General features: G+C 37.8%; 1 protein-coding gene across 8 annotated transcripts in view; it reads left to right on the plus strand.

Annotated features, from left to right (window-relative positions):
* The window catches only part of FER (FER tyrosine kinase), a 445,463-nt gene that overhangs the window by 15,796 nt on the left and 415,772 nt on the right, over positions 1 to 13,895 (plus strand). For 4 of the 8 annotated variants that reach the window (XM_042944816.1, XM_042944772.1, XM_042944832.1 and 1 more), the window contains exons 1-2: positions 8,653 to 8,751; positions 10,739 to 10,884. The gene's annotated coding sequence lies outside the window, so the exon portion shown is untranslated. Of the gene's footprint in view, positions 1 to 8,652; positions 8,752 to 10,738; positions 10,885 to 13,895 lie in introns of those variants that run through there. The other 4 variants (XM_042944781.1, XM_042944800.1, XM_042944791.1 and 1 more) reach the window with 1 other exon arrangement.

A 13,895-nucleotide genomic window follows, 5' to 3' on the forward strand; every position in this document is an offset into this window, starting at 1 on the left:
GATGGGCGGGGCTGCAGTCGGACCTGATATCTGTCCCCAGCCCACTGCTGGGGCCATAGTCAGACTGGTGTATACCTTATCTTCCACTCTCCCAGGGGCAGGATTCACTGTAGAGTGGTGTGGCCCCTTTTTGGGCTACTTGCACACCGCCAGACTTGTGGTGCTTCTGTAATGGGACCTGGCGTATTAGCTGGGGTGGATCCGCAAGGTTCACAGGGGCAGGAGGGGCAGACTCAGCTCACTTTGCCTTCGGTGGTCCACTTCGGGAGGGGCCCTGAGACACCGGGAGGGAGGCAGACCTGTCATATGGATGGATCCACAGAAGCACAGTGTTGGGTGTTTGCGCGGTGCAAGCAAGGTCGTTGACAGGAACTAGTTCCCTTCGGGATTTCGGCTGGGGGATAGGAGAGGGAGATGGTGCTTTCCAGCACCTTTGTCTTCCTGCTTAGCTGAGTTCTGTCTTCCCGGGCTCAACAACTCTCTCTCCCAGCGTCCTCTCGCCCTTGCTGCTGAGAGCAGAGCTGTTGACTTTTAACATTCCAGATGTTAAGTCCTGCTGGCTGTCAGAATTCACAGAGTCTGGCCCCTCTGCTTTTGCAAGTCAGACTCGGGGGCTCTGCCTCGCTGGACGGGCTGCCCCTCTACTGCCCCGGCTCCCCCTGCAGTCCGTGTTGTGAGCACTGCCTCTTCGCCCTTCCTACCCTCTTCCATGGGCCTCTTGTCTACGCTTGGCTCCAGCGAGTCCGTTCTGCTAGTCTTCTGGTGGTTTTCTGGGTTATTTAGGCAGGTGTGGGTGGAATCTAAGTGATCAGCAGGATGAGTTGAGCCCAGCACCCTCCTATGCTGTCATCTTCTCCTTTTTTCCTTCTTTAGGATGGCCCTGATTGCTATATACTTCCCTTTTTTGCTCACCTTTGCTGCTTCCCAGAGGTTTTAGACTGTCGTGTTTTCATTATCATTAGCTTCCATGCACTTTTTAATTTCCTCTTTAATTTCTTGGTTAACCCTGTTCATTCTTTAATAGGATGTTTTTTAATCTCCAAGTCTTTATGGTCTTTCTAAAAATTTTCTTGCAGTTGATTTCAAGTTTCATAGTGTTGTGATCTGAAAATATGAAAGATATGATCTTGATCTTTTTGTACTTGCTGAGGGCAATTTGTTACACAGTATGTGATTTATTGTGGAGAATGTTCCATGTGTACTTGAGAAGAATATTTATTCTGCTGCTTTAGGAAAAATGTTCTGAATATATCTGTTAAATCCATCCAGTCCAGTGTGGTATTCAAAGCCATTGTTTCCTTGCAGGGTGTTGAAGGCCTAGAATTACTGTACTATTATCATTGACTTTCTTTATGTCTGTGATTAATTGATTTATGTGTTTGAGAACTGCCATGTTGGGACATAAATATGGCTACTCCAGCTTTCTTCTCATGACCATTAGCATGATAGATGGTTCTCCATCCCCTTACTTGCAATCTGCAGGTGTCTTTAGGTCTAAAATGAGTTCTCTTGTAAGCAGCATATAGATGGGTCTTGTTTTTTTTTTCTTTATCCATTTTGATACCCTATGTCTTTTGATTGGAGATTTAGTCCATTTACATTTAGAGTGAATACTGAAAGATACCAATTTAGTGCCATCATGCTGTCTGTAGAGTTGGTGTTTCTGGTGATGTTCTCTGGTCCTTTCTAGTCTTTGTTGCTTTTGGGGTTTTTTTGTTTTGTCTTTTCTCCACTTGAGGAGTCCCCCTTAAAATTTCTTGCAGGGCTGGTTTGGTGGTCACGAATTCCTTTAGTTTTTGTTTGTCTGGGAAACTCTTTATCTCTCCTTGTATTTTGAATGTACTGTCCCAAAGTGCTGCAGTCTCCCCCTTTCTCTTTCTCTCTCTGTCCCCTCTCTCTGCAAAAATGACTGTTTACCCTCCCTGGCTTTTCTCTTCCCTGGTTCACCTTTTTATCTTTGTCCTCTCTTTGCAAAAATGGCTGTCTACCCTCCACAGCTTTTGTGTTCCCCAGTTCACCTCTCCACACCATGTACCTGCTGAGTTCTGTGGCTCAAGTTATGCAGATTGTTTTGTTAATCCTCAGATCAGTTTCCTAGGTGTTCAAGATGGTTTGGTCCTGATCTAGCTGCGTTTCAGGGACGAGACAAGCTGCGGTTCTCCTGGGCTGTTCCACCATCTTAACCCCTCTTTCTCCTCGTGAACATTTTAACCTCCAAGGTAGAAACAATATCTGTCAGAAAAAGTTTTTGAGTAAATTACATGGATTCAGATACTGATATAGGGGAGGGACATTAATGTTTGCTTGGTGGCTGCTGTGAGTACATACACTTTTTATGTACTTGTTTTGATTTTCTTGACAACTCTATATTGGATAGCTTGTATATTCTTTTTGTGATCTGGAACCAATGTTGGGTCACATCCTTTATCCTAGGAGAGCCAGGTATAAAAGTGTTTACTGGGGTTTGAACTTAGTTCTTTCATATGCTAAACCTGAAGTGAATGCAAATGTTAAATGTCTAAATATAGTAAACCATTAGTAATCCTGGTTTTAACTATAAAAGTTTCAACTATCTGGGAGTGATTCTAAAGGTCCATGTTGAAATATTTTCGGCTTTGCTGTTATGAATTCTTATTGGAAGTGAGATCCCAAGATATCTGTGACTCTAGCTACCTGCCCAATGTTCACATCTTGTCTTGCTTTATTTTCTGTTGGAGGTTGTCCTATTGTAAAAAAAAAAAAAAAAAAAAAAAAAAAAAAAAAAAAAAAAAAAAAAAAAAAAAAAAAAAAATTCTGAAAGAGAAATTTAGCTGCTAGAAATGAAGAAAAAGAAAAGAAGTCTAAGAAAGTAGTGAATATTAGCCAGAAAGTAGTTATTTTTGAATATGTATAAAAATGGAATGTTGAATCCAGTGAGTCTTTTACCTGGTTGTGAGTCAATCCACTACACCTTCTAGGGAAACGAAAGTTGCCTTGTGCAACTGAGTGTTCTGGCTCTGTCAAAAATTCTCATAATTTTAGGGGTACCTGGGTAGTTCAGTTGGTTGAGTGCCTTACTTTAGATTTTCGGCTCAGGTCATGATTTCACTTTCCTGGAGTGAGCCCCACATTGGGCTCTGCACTGACAGCAAGGAGCCTGCTTGCAATTCTCTGTCTCCCTCTTTCACTCTCTCTGCCCCTTCTGTGCCTGCATGCATTCTCTCTCTCAAAATAAACATTTAAAAAAAATTTCATTTTTTTTAGACAGATTTCTTGAAAATATCAGGGATCTTAAGTTCATAAATTCTTTTCCACTTCCGTTCTCTCTCACCCTTAATAAAATTTGAAAGAGATTTGACTGTTTATAAATAGCTGTTACTTTTTGGAAGTTGATGTGGTTCTTACAAATATCTTCAAATATTAACATAAACAGCAGTATTGTCACATATAAGATAGGTGTCCTTTTCTGAGTTTCACAATTAATTATTACACAATAGTAGCTAGACCTTGGTGATGGCCTCTTTCTAAAGTTCTGATTTCCTATTTGTGTTTTGGAGCCTAATTTACCCTAAGACTGGAGCTGGCATTCTAGCATCGAAGTGGCTTGGCTTAGAGACACTTGCTATTATATATAGTAATATAGTTGTTGGAGGAGGATGAAGGTGGTGGAGAAATAGACATGTCCTCAAGTTGGCCTACATTATAAAAATAATTCTGAAATGTTTCATGTAACACAAGAGGTGGGTTGTGCAGGAATGGGACAGAGAGCAGGGGGCCATGTGACTCTTCCTTTTTTGGTCATGTAACAAATGTTAATAGAATACTCACTCCATGGGTATTCATGGCTCCATGATAATTATAAAGTAGGGAGAAGTTTCAGACTGTTTTCCTGAAAGACAGTATCATGTAGTGGAAAGAGCTTGCATATTAGAAGCAGATCTGCTTGGGGTTGAATCTATACTACCAGTAATTTGTTGTATGAATTTAGGCAAATAACTTAATTCTTACAGATTTATAGCTTATAGCTTTTTTCGCATGAAAACTCAATATCAGTTTCATCTGATAACTGATAAAAATATTAAATTTTTCAATTGCTTTCAGTTGCATGAGTTCAATACCCTACTCTTATTAGCTTAGCCACTGGCTCAAAAAGTAGAACACTAGTGTACTTTCTTTAGATGTAGATGGATTCAAAGGCTCAAACAATGGCCTTAGGACATACTCAGTGGCTTTCTGTTGTATTGGATATACTTTCAGGTAGACTTTCTTTATGTGGAGCCCTCTGATAGATCCAGGCTTACATTCTTTTACTTTAGAAGGACCAACATAAAAAGCATTTCTCTTACTCATAGTTTTTATATAAGTCCTGGGATTACATCTCATTGTATGAATTGCGTGATGTTTTCATCCTTGATCCTGTGGTCAGAGGGATAGTAGAGGCCAGATCTGGATCAGGTACTAACTACTGGAACTGGGAATAGGAAGTATTGGCCAGTCACATGATCTGAATCATGTGGACTGAGGTCACTGAAAGAAAAAGACTACAGTGTGACCATGGGAAGGGGCAGTGGATGTTGGGCAGGCATAACCAAAATATTCACTATAATCTTACCAATGTGCATACATGTCTTTCTGCACCTATACAACCTTGAAAAAAAGCCCGCACCTGACTTAATGTAAAATTTTCACTTACAACTTCCAATGCATTTACCATCTGCTCCCCAACAAAAGAAGGCAAGTCAAAGACTCATTTAAATACTGCATCTAAGTTTAAGTCTAAGATCTCTGGGTAATTTCTCTCAGTCCTTTTTGAATAGATAGCCTTATGGTCTAGGAACTGGTTACATGATAAATATAACTAGTTGTAATAAAGTCTGTGTTCATTGGTAGAAAGAATATAGCATAAAGACAATAAAAACTGTCAATTAGAAAAGAGAAAAAGAAGAAACAACCCACAATCCATACTATGTGCATATTTCATTGGATAGGTATGGCAAGGACTCTTTGCCTGGCAGTGGAGGAAGATTTTTGATTAGCTGATATGGCTATCTCTGCTTCTACCACCCAGGATGGTCTTCTTTGTTTTCTTTCCTCCTAGTTACAGCCAAGATGAGTATTGAGAGAGATTCCTGTACTGGGGACTGCATTGCCTCAATAGCTCACTTTCTGTTGATGAGGTGTTGGGGTCCCAGGAACCATCTTAGGGGCTAAGCAGTAACAAATCTTTGTTGGGAGTTTCTTAGGCAATAAAACTCTTCATAAACATAGTGTTTTATTTATTTTCATTTGATCACCTTCTCCCAAATACCCAAAGTCTGATCCTAGTCTGTGAATCAGATCATCTTCTGGTATGCCTCTGAACAATTTGTGCATCACGGTAACCCAGTGATTCTACAACATGGAGCAATTCTTACCTCAGGGTACATTTGGCAATGTCTGCAGATATCTTTGTTGTCATAACGGAAGGCTGGGACTAGGGAAGTAGGTAGATGTTGCTAGCATCTAGTAGGTAGAGCCCAAGAACACTGTTAAACATGCTCTAATGGATAGGATAGCCTCTAACAACGAGAATTTCCAGTTCAAAATGACAGTAGTACTGAGGTTAAGAAACCACGAATATCCTAGGCTTCTCAATTTCCTTGTTGGCTTCTCTTTCTAGCTATTGAGAGCAGCTTCTCTAGGTAATAGTGCAGAGGTGATTTGTCCCTGCTCCCAGACTATTTCACAGTGCATAGTTCTTTATAATGGGTAAATATCTTCTTTGCTAGGATGCTTGGGGAGGAGCCTGGAGCATTAGGTTTCTCTCATATTTTGGGGCACCTGGCTGGCTTAGTCGGTAGAGCATTGAAGTTTTGATCTTTGGATTGTTTGTTTGAGCCTCATGAGATATTTTAAAAATTAAAAATAAATGTTTTTTTAAAAAAAGGGCTTCTCATATTTTGTTTTTGTGTGGTTAAAGACTCTAATTTTAGTTTAGGGATATTTGGTTTTCATCCCTGTAAATTATAAGATTATCAGCCATCTTGGATTTATAATGAAAGACTGAAAAGATTTTCTTTTATAAAGACCACTCAAAGTGTGCTTCTCTTTTGAATGACCTTACTGAAGACTGTTGCACAGTTGGCAATATACTATCATCCCAACATTTTTTTACTAAGTATCCTGTAGTTCCATCCTTAGTAGGTGCATAGTCCGATTTTACAAGAGGTGCCAATTTACCAGTTGCTTTTCTTATTAAGGATTGCTGACTTCTCATTCTACAGTAGAGGAATACCAAATACCCTTCACTTTCTATTATTGACTCAGTTCCACAGTTCAGGGCTGTCAATTGTAGTGCCTGATTTCTGGCATGACTTTTATATTTGTCAGGCTTCTTTTAGATTGCAGTGGTAGAAACCTAGTTAAAAAAAAATTAATCCTTCCCATATCTGTAAGTGGCACTTCCATCCTTGTTTTTGCTCAGACCTCCAACCTTGACTCTTTTTCTTTTGTTTCCCACCAACAATCTTTCAGCATATTCTGTTGGCTTCAAAATATGAAATCTGACCAACTGCTCACCACTTCTTTTTGGGGTTCACTCTGGTTCAACACCATCCTCTCTTTCCTTCTATGTAACTCCTAACAAGGCTCCCTCCTACTACTTTTGTTTTCATAATGTTAGCCTCAGAATATTAGTAAGAAGCCAATTAGTAATTAGTGATATTGTACTAATATTAGTATAATTTCTTTGCTCAGAATCTTGCAGTGGCTTCCCATGTAACTTCAGAGTACAGGCTCAAGTCCTCAAAATGAGCTAGTGTTTTTGTGGTCTTGCTCTCCCTCCCTAATGCAGGACTTTTGTCTGAACTCAGATTTTTCTGTTGTCTCTTCTATGCAGGCCTCTTGCTCATCTTTAAATAAGTTCTTTGCAGTTAGCATTTCCCTGGCCTGGAATGCTCTTCTCCAGATGTCCATATGACCTACTTCCTTTTCTCCCTTAGGTCCTGGCTCAAATATCACTTTATGCTTAAAGTCTTTGATAACCAACATCAGTTTGAAATCGCCTACCTGCCCTTTATGTCTTATTACTTTTTCCTTCTTTTTCTTTATAACAGTTGTCAACACTTTATGCTATGTGTTTTATGTATTTATTTTGTATTTTATTTCTTCTGTAGAATACAATCTCCATGAGGGCAGGAGTTTTTGTCTGAGATATTTTGTAGGAAAGTGCATGGCACATAACTTAGTAGGCTCTCAGCAAATACTTGTTGAATGAATTAATAAATTAAAAAAAATAATTTGTTGCCTCATGTAGCTGTTAAGTCTGAAACACTGGTGGGACTGAAATTACCCTGCAGAGGTGAGAGATTATTCATTAAGCAAATCTCTCCAGGGGAGAATGGGGAAGTGTCTTTGGTTTAGTACCCTAGAATACAAGTAAATATAAATTAAAAAAAAAAAATAAGGTAACAAAGGAAATATAAGAAGAAAAAAAAAAAGGAATATAGGTGAATATCTTTCAGGGAAGGGATGGAGAGAGCTTTATTTCTCCAAAGCTCATTGGAAGTCTTAATCTTTTGGGAGACACGATCTTTAGCTTCCAAGGCTGGTTGTTGTGCAATTATCCCTGTAGTAACTTTTGCTCAGAAGTCTCTGATTGCGCAGGAACATGAGAAATCCAGAGAGAATTGTTTCTCAACAGTAATTCTAAAGTTCTAGCAGCTACATCTATTCACATCTGAATTCACCAGAACAAAGGTGTAGTTAGATCTAGGGACAAAATATTTTCAGAACTTTCATTCTCTTTCTGTCTCTTGGCTTTTGTCTTCTCTGGGTTGGCTCTCTGGTGAGTGGGTACTTACCGTGTTCTTTCAGTTCAGCAACCTCAGCCAAAAGAGAACTTTCTAATTAGTTCTGGCAAAATTTTTGGGAGTTTTAGTTGTCTAATTGGGTCATGTACCCATTCCTGAACTACTGCTTGGGGAAGGAAATATGCTGACTTTCCAGGCCTGGGTTATGCACATATTCTAGGAACTTTGTGCTTATTTTAGGAATCTGAGAGTGGGAATGATTAGTGTCACTCAAACTACATGAATTGAAGATAAGAGAAGGGTAGTTCAACAGAAGAAAATTGAGATGCTGCTACCAAAAGAAGGGGAGTAAAAAACAACATAAGTCTGTCACTTGTATGCACATGCAACTCAAACTCATTAAGAAACAATTTAGAATCTTATATATAGGCATTACTGCCATATCTATTTAGATGCCTAAGACACAAAATTTAAGAAGGTACTGGCTTTCAGTGTCATGCAGCTACAGGGTGGCTCTTGTATGACCCTGAGAGTGAAAGTCTCTGTTGATTGTGCACCCTAGACACCCCTCATACCTCACTGTAGTCCTAGTCATGAAGAGAAGCCTATTTAAGGAATAGAAACTATATTTTTACTATGAATGTGAGTTAAAGATGGTGGCCTATGCCGTTGGGGAAGTTGGTGAGGAAGATTAAGGTACACTACAAAGTAGTAATTGTGCATTTTCAATTTGTCTATAGAAATCTTTTTTTAAAAGTTTATTTCTATTTATTTTGAGAGAGAGAGAAGGAGACAGAATCCCAAGCAGGCTCTGTGCTATCAGCACAGAGCCCGATGTGGGGCTTGAAGTCACAAACCATGAGATCATGACCTGAGCTGAAATCAAGAGTGAAGACACTTAACTGACTGAGCCACCCATGCGCCACAAACTTGTCTATAGAAATCTTTGCTGAGTTCTGATGAGGATGGTAATATCTTTGAGGTAACACAAGGAACATACTTTTTGTCCATAGGTTTATAATAAGTTCAAAGAAAGAAATGTTGCATTTAGAAATGCTACCAAGGAAGTTGTTACTTATTTTTTAATCAAAATGATTTCAATATCAACTGGAAAATAGGTTTTTTTTTTCATTGAAAAATAAAAATTACAGACATGAGTTGAGTTGGAGACTGAGACGTAAATAATATGTGGCTGCTTTGACTAGCTTCCTTGAACAGGACACTTGATACTGCTGAGTGTTGGGCATGAAACCTTAGTTGAATAATTGTCTTTCTTGTCCTTACATCTTTGAAAATAACTGTTTCTCTATTATAGTGAAAGACCAAATCATGAAATTCTAGGTAATTCTCAACTATCTTTGCTGATTGAGAAGTGGCTAAAAAAAATTAAAATTAAGTGGATTGTCCAGTAATTTTGCAGTCTGTCTCTGGAGTGGAATTTAGATAACATATATAATATGTATATTTAAGTATACACTCATACATTTTGTTCTTTGGAAATATTTATAAGTAACACTGTTTACTGTGTCTAAGGGGTTTAATTGAAGATATGCTATTGATAGCAGTATAAAAGAGAAGAATGATTAAAATTTTCATTTAAGTATCATTTGAAGTCATGAATTCTGTCATTTAATGTAGAAACTCTTGTCAAAGCCTCACATTACACCAAAGTGCAGAAGTCAGGGAAAGCCATAATTTAGTTTGGAATTTCATTGATTCAGTACTCGCTTGTTTGGTGGCTGTAGTGTTCCATGTATTATGTGGGATGCTGGCCGTATTAAGATAATAATCCCTGTCCCTGATCTTGTCACAGTTTAATGGAAGAAGCGGGATGTAATAATACTCTCGTTATGTGCAGATTAGATTTCCCAGTTCTAGCTTTGAGAACCTTGCCCAATCTAGAGGAGAAGAAATGCTTGCCTGGGGGGCTAAGAAGGAACTCTTTGGAAATAAGTAAAAAGCATAGAAGAGTAGGAGACTTGGAAGATACTCTGACACATTACTCCTGACCAGGAGGAGTAATCTTATTGCTAACCTCCATGAAATATCCTCTGATTCTTGTGAAAGTCAAAGATGTAGGGGAAATGACAGGAAACAGAATAGGCAAACAAAAAAAGAAGAGTTTGAAAGAAGGGGAGAGCTTCGTTTATAACCAAGAAGTCAAGATTAGAGACACAAGGGCTTGAGTTAAAAAATGAGAAACTGTGACAGAGCTATAAACAGCATACATTGCCATCAATGATAAAGAAGAGAACAGCTTAGAAATTCTTATAGTTTCAAGGGTTGAGAGAACAGCTGATGGAAGAATCAGGATTTGGTATACTCATATTAGAGACAATATGTGTTTACTGGGAGAATCTTTCCTAAACCTTCCCAGCTTTTGAGAGTTTTTCTTACATCATTAATTACTTCTTTAGGCTGTAATAGAATATATTTTAAAATGTTTGTTTATTTTTGAGAGAGACAGGAGAGGGGTAGAGAGCGTGGGAGAGAGGCAGTCCAAGCAGGCACGTTGCCATCAGCACAGAGCCCGACATGGGGCTCTATCTCATGAACCATGAGATCATGACCTGAGCTGAAATCAAGAGTTGGAAGCTCAACCAACTGAGCCACCCAGGTGCCCCTAGGTTGTAATAGTATTTTAAGAAATGTGATTACTTGCTTCTTTTGACATGCTTCAAACTTGAAATTAGTTTTATGCTGTAAAAATGGAGAAAAACGTGAATTACCTGTTGAAAACTGAGGGAATAGGTTATAGGAGAAAGTAAGGCATTACTCATTGAAAAAGTTATGGAAAGGGGAGAGAGTAAACAGGGTAGATAAGCTAGGTAAGTATAGCATTCTTAACGTGGTGACTCTGATACACTGTCACAATTAAATTCCAATAGTAGCCTACTATACTCTATGTGTACATTTTTACCTTTTTCTCTGTAGTTAACATTTCTGACTCCTTGAATTTCTTCTTGCAGCTCATGTTTTCTGGCCAGACTTATGGTCATTCCCGTGAGACTTCACTGCACATTTTCTCAAGTGTGTTCCTCATCCCTAATGTGTAATCCTTCAACATGGACCTGCTACTTTAGCTAAGATATGACCAGCAATGAATAGTAGTAAGGTAGGAGTACTTTACTCTTCTTAGTGAATTGCTAAAAACTGAAACTGTGAAACAGTTTTGACTTGTCTTGATTTTGTAGTATTTGTGTTAGATTATTGTACCTAGGCAATCATTTTATATTTATGTTGTTTTTTGCTTGTCATTTATCCTACAGAATTTTATCTCATTTGTGATGTAATTATTATTTTTTTCAACTAACATTTACAATCAGCAGAATCCCAGTCTATATCTTTTTGCAGCCTGTATGTCCACTAGTCCTATATTTTCAAGCACCTGGCACCAAGCTCAATATATCTTATTTTCTTCTCAAACAGTTGCTCTTCCTTCTGGTTTCTGTATTTCCATTAATAGCATTATTAATTCCATTGTTTAACACAGTCCTATATTCATTTATTATTTCATTCATTTGTTTGATGTACATTGACAGGCTTCTGTTAAGTAGTAGACAGGTTGCTGCTTCTGTGGGTATGATGATGAATAAGCTGCATATTCCATCCTTATAGCTTATATTTTAAAGGAGTGGGGACAGGCTTAAAAATGAACTGACAAAATAAAAATTAATTGTAATACACTTTTTTGAAGGAAAGCAAAAATCAGATAATTTGGAGATAAGGAAGTAGGAGCTGCCTTAGATAGGGTGGTCACAAAAGGAGTTGATATTTAAGATTCACCTGTATATGAGAAGGAGCTATTTCCAGAGTAGGTGATGTGTGTGTATGTGTATGGTGTTTTTGATGTGGAAAGCATTCTCATGAGAAAGAATAGTGAAGTGAAATGTCAGGCAGAGAAAGGAAATATGGTATGTTCTCACTTATATGTGAAATCTTAAAAAGCCTAAACTCATAGAAATAGAGTTAGAATGGTGGTTGCCAAGAGCTGAGGAATAGGGACAATGGGGAGATGCTGGTCAAATGGTACAAACTCTCAGCTATAAGATAAATAATATCTGGGGATATAATGTACAACATGGTGAGTATAATTAACAGTACTGTATTATATGCTTGGAATTTGTTAAGAGAGTCGGTCTTAAATGTTATCACCACACCACACACACACACACACACACACACACACACACACACTCATAATTATGTGAAGAGATGGAGATGTTAACTAACTTTATTGTGGCAATTATTTTGGACTTTATACATATATCTAATCATCACATTGTACACCTTCAACTTACATGTTATATGTCAATAATATCTCAGTAAAGCTGGAGGTGATGGAGGGAATAAGGGATTAGTGGGTACAAAGTCTTTGGAGCAGGAGAATTGGTGAGTTTGAGGAACAGAAAAAACCCCAGTGTGGCTGAATTAGTGAGGGAGGCAGAGATGGGTAGGAAGAGGTTATAGAAATATGCAGGGCTTTGAAGGGTTTGGAAAGAAGTTTGTATTTTATTTTAAATGATATCATCGTTTGAGCTGCTGTGTGAGGAATGGGCCGGCCTGGTGAAAGTGAAAGGTGGCAGTTTTAGTTGCTGAGGTGAATAGTAGTGGCCTGATAAGGTGCTAGCAGCATGAGACAGAGAGATGGATGGATTTGAAATGGATCTGAATCGGAATGTATGGGACTTTGAATAATTTGGGTGTGGAAACAGAACATTCTGAAGATGACTCCAAGATTTTTGGGTTTTGAGCAACTGGGTGGATGCTGGCATCTTGTCCAGAAATCTTTTAGATAACTATCTTTACCATTATGTCAAAGATTGTTTCTTTCACTGAAAGGGAAATTAATTGTAATGTTAGAAATAATGTTAGTGCTGGAAATAAAACCATCTGGCAAATTTGTAATATGTACTGCTTAATACTTTGTTTTGCTTTTTCCCCTGAAATTTAATTTATATGAGTTTTTGTTTTTATTTTTATTTTATTTCTTTTATTAGTAGTTCAGTCTTTTTTGTTTTTTGTAAAGACTTTTTAATATATTTTGAAAGAGAGGAATTACTATTTATTGTTTGTGTTTTATGTGACAGGCTTTTGGCTAGCTGTTTTAAATACTTTATTTTATCCTTACAGTAGACCATTGAGGTTTTCTACTTTGCATATGGTTACCCTTTGAGTTCTAGAGCTGAGAAGAGTTGTAGAATAAGGGAAATATGTAGATGGAAGGATCTTAAAGATCATCTACTTCCTCCTCTTTCAGCGGAGACCTGGAGAGGTTCTGTGACCTGCCCACGATCACACAGCTGGTTTTCACATTTGCTGAGACCAGTGCTGCTTATACTCCTTATGTTTCAGTCCAGCTGGCCTCCCCTCATGCTATCTTCCTGTTCCTTCAGCATTTCATAATGAAAATGTTGAGTGCTGTAGAACAGTGGAAGATATAGGCAGTGTGCACCCATATTACCTTTCTTATATATTCACTCACTGTTGAAATTTTGCCACTTTTTCTCTCTTTATATATTATATATTTTTAAAATCATTTGAAACTGTACTGGAGAGATTATAATATACAGTTTTTAGTATGCGTATCTTACATGGGAACGTGGATAATTTCTTGCATGTTCATAATATCAATATCACAAATGAGAAAGTTAACATTATTTAAAAATATGTTTAATATAATGGTCCTTATTCAGATATCCCCACTTGTCCCTAAAACTTTTTCCTAAATTTATGAATCTAGGATTCAATCAGGTTTCATGCATTGCATTTGATTCTTTATTCTCTTTTAATTTTGAACAGTCCCTCTTTTTTGTTTTTCTTGATCCATGTTTTCTTTAAGAGATATAGTGTGTGTATATACTTAATGTCTCTCTAGGGAATTGCCTAGTTTCTTAGAACATTATTCATCTAAAACTTATTTGCAGTTTGCTTCTTTCCTTCCAGTTCTCTGAGGTTGCTGGAGATAAAATTGTTTATTCCAAGCCTTTTTTTTTTTTTTTAAACCATCATCCCAACCTTAAGTAGACAAGGAGGAAATTTACGTTGTATTTGATCCAGTGGCCCCAGTCAGCGATTGAAATTCATTTAAAACAACAGAAATCTGAAACAAAACAACAAATCATA

Source organism: Panthera leo, chromosome A1 (genome assembly GCF_018350215.1).
Source record: "Panthera leo isolate Ple1 chromosome A1, P.leo_Ple1_pat1.1, whole genome shotgun sequence".
In the NCBI taxonomy this organism is placed as follows: Eukaryota; Metazoa; Chordata; class Mammalia; order Carnivora; family Felidae; genus Panthera; species Panthera leo.